This window comes from Cebus imitator, unplaced genomic scaffold, assembly GCF_001604975.1.
Source record: "Cebus imitator isolate Cc_AM_T3 unplaced genomic scaffold, Cebus_imitator-1.0 Scaffold473, whole genome shotgun sequence".
Classification (NCBI taxonomy): domain Eukaryota; kingdom Metazoa; phylum Chordata; class Mammalia; order Primates; family Cebidae; genus Cebus; species Cebus imitator.
In genome coordinates, this window is record NW_016107788.1 from 280,039 (window position 1) to 283,059 (window position 3,021).

Consider the following 3,021-nt stretch of genomic DNA (forward strand, 5'->3'; position numbering starts at 1 on the left):
AAAAACAAACCATACATGCTATGTTTCAGCTCATTGCACTTACTCTCCTTGTCAGAGCTCAAACTGTCCCTTTTTTAGCCTGCAGTGCCACTTCTGGTTGGCTCCTGGGCCTTCTAACAATCCTGTTTATGCTTAGTTTCCTTGTTGTCCAGTGTGACAAGATGTTCTTGGCTTATCTTGCGTATTTCCTGCCCAGCAACTTTTGCAAGAAGAATGTGGACGTTTGAAACAAAGTTTCAGTGCCCTAGTCGCACTCCAAACCAGCTTAACCAGAGTCCCTGATGGGGATAGGACCCAGATACAGACAGGGTCTCCAGGCTGGAGTGAAGATGTGGGATCTCAGCTCACTGCAACCTCTGCCTCCTGAGTAGCTGGGACTGTAGTTGTGAGCCACAACTCTCAGCTAATTTTTGCATTTTTAGTAGAAATGGGGTTTTGCCATGCTGGCCAGGCTGTTCTCCAACTCCTAACCTCAAGTGATCCACCGGCCTTGGCCTCCCAAAGTGCTGAGATTACAGGTGTGAACCACCACACCCCACCAGGATACAGTATTTTTTTAAAAAGCACATCCAGCCTTGGATGGAAAACCACTTGAGGAGAGTATGTTGTCTTATTGGGTTCTGTAAATACCTTACCTCTGCACAAGGCTGGAACTTTGAGAGGAGTCCTTGGCTAAAGCTCTCATTGCTACATGGCGACCTTTCATCCCTCTCCTGCTTAAAGCTTATGTTTCCTAATTTTGACCTCAATGCATCTGTATTGAAAGCCAGGCTTGGTCTGTCATCCTAGGACTCTGTGTCGGTCCCTTTCCTTGCCTATAAGTTGAGTTGGGGCTCATCTTTGTGCCTCTGGAAAGTAAGTTCTTTGATAGCTTGCTTAGAGTCTCTCAGTACTTTCCCTTGCCCTTAGAATGAATACTAAAATATGTGGCCTTCAGTGTAGACTGCTCAGGCCCCCTCTTGGTTCCTGGAGTCTGCCATACTTCCTTTTACCACCAGGCCTTTGCACATGCTGTTGTCTGCTGGGAATGCCTTGCCTTTCCTCGTCATTTAGTTCTCCTCTACTCATCTTTCAGGCACTAGATTGACTGTCTTCCTCGGGGGAGCCTTCTCTGACCTTGGTACACAAGATCAGCCCCCGTGTGCTGACTTTGTCTCACTGGTAATATTTCTCTACTTTTAGGACACATATCAAGGCCCAGAAGTCGCAGTTTTGCATTTGTTTGTGTAATCATTTGATGCATGTCTCTCTCTGGAGCCTGACTCTTTGGGGCTCACGTCCTGTCTCTACCACTTTTAGCTGTGGGACCTTAAACAAATCATTTCATCTCTGGTCCCCAGTTTGTTTTAACTGCAAAATAGGGATGATAGAATACTTTAACCTACCTTGTGAGGTGGGGATGAAGATTAAATAGGGTAATTTGTGTAAAGCACTTAGAACAGAGCTCGCTATTAATAGTAGAGAATCTTGGCAGGTATTACTGATGATTACTGCAGTGGACCACGAGCTCCATACAGGCAGGGGCCATTTCTGTTTGTTTAGATTTGTATGCAGGGTACTTGATACATGGATGGTGCTCAGGAAATATTTGTTGGATGAATGAATGAAATGGAGATAATAGTAATGCCATGTTTATAGAATTCCATGAGTATATAAAATAATGCAAGTATATAAGTTCTTGGTAGCATGTCTAGCTCATAGTAGGTGGTCAATAAATATTCAATGCCTGAATGAGGAAAATGGAGACAATAGTAATACCAGCTTATGAGGTTGTCGTGGGGATCTAAGGTAACCCTGTAGTACCTTGTAGAGTACCTAGCACATAGTAGGTGCTCAGAAAATATTTGTTGAATGAGTGAAGTGGGGATGATGGTTAACACCAGCTCCTAGGGTTGCTGCGGGGATAGAAGATAAGGCAGGTTGATAGCTTATTGTATTGTGGTTGTGCCTGGTAGACACTCTGTTGAGTAAAACAAGAGGAGCTGCTACGACTTTCTTTCTCCTGGGGCTTAGGAGAGAATCCTTTTGGGGTGCAGAATGGTATGGAGTGGACACTGGTCCTTTTGAAGGCAAGAATGGGCAGCTGACTACTCCTTGCCAAGCTCTGGCCTGGATGAAAAGTTGAATTGTTCCTTTCCCTCTTCCTCCCTAACCTGTTCTTTCTTTCCACTAGAATCCTTGCCCGGAGTCCAGCGCCTCCTTCCTGTCCAGGATCACCTTCTGGTGGATCACAGGGTAAGGCTGGGCCCCCAAGACCTCAGGGAGGTGGTAGGGAAATGAACGAATGAATGAACATGCCGAGCTCCCCACTTGACTTCTCTCTCCTTCACTGTTCTTCAGAGTTGTCTTGAATCTGCCTGTGCTGGCCATGTAGTCTCAGAGACACCAACTCTGTCCCCCAAGTCCATCACCTTGAATGTGATAAACACATGAGCCATAAGCAGCTTAAATCTCTGCGGAAGGCTTGGCCTGGGACAGCCATACACTGGACTGCTCTTACTTTAGCTTCAGATTTGGGTTTTTATTTCTTGCCTGGACATCATGTTCAATCTGACAGATTTCGTTTTTTTTTAAATATTAGGTATAGTGGCCGGGCGCGGTGGCTCAAGCCTGTAATCCCAGCACTTTGGGAGGCCGAGGCGGGTGGATCACGAGGTCAAGAGATCGAGACCAGCCTGGTCAACATGGCGAAACCCCGTCTCTACTAAAAATACAAAAAAATCAGCTGGGCATGGTGGTGCGTGCCTGTAATCCCAGCTACTCAGGAGGCTGAGGCAGGAGAATTGCCTGAACCCAGGAGGCGGAGGTTGCGGTGAGCCGAGATCGCGCCATTGCACTCCAGCCTGGGTAACAAGAGTGAAACTCTGTCTCAAAAAAAAAAAAAATTAGGTATAGTTATTATTGACTTTGTTCCCCTCCTGTCCCCCACTCCTTAGAAAAATAATACTGTCTCACCATAGGAAACGTGGGTTAAAAAAAGTGCAGATTAGTAGTAAGGAGGCAACCACTGTCACCATTTTA

General features: G+C 46.0%; 1 long non-coding RNA gene across 1 annotated transcript; it reads left to right on the forward strand.

Annotated features, from left to right (window-relative positions):
- The first annotated feature begins 484 nt into the window (after positions 1-484).
- LOC108291969 lies at positions 485-2,651 on the forward strand. Its single transcript, XR_005197424.1, has 3 exons — positions 485-1,161; positions 2,174-2,235; positions 2,341-2,651. It is a non-coding gene; the product is annotated as an uncharacterized LOC108291969 (long non-coding RNA).
- Positions 2,652-3,021: the final 370 nt, after the last annotated feature.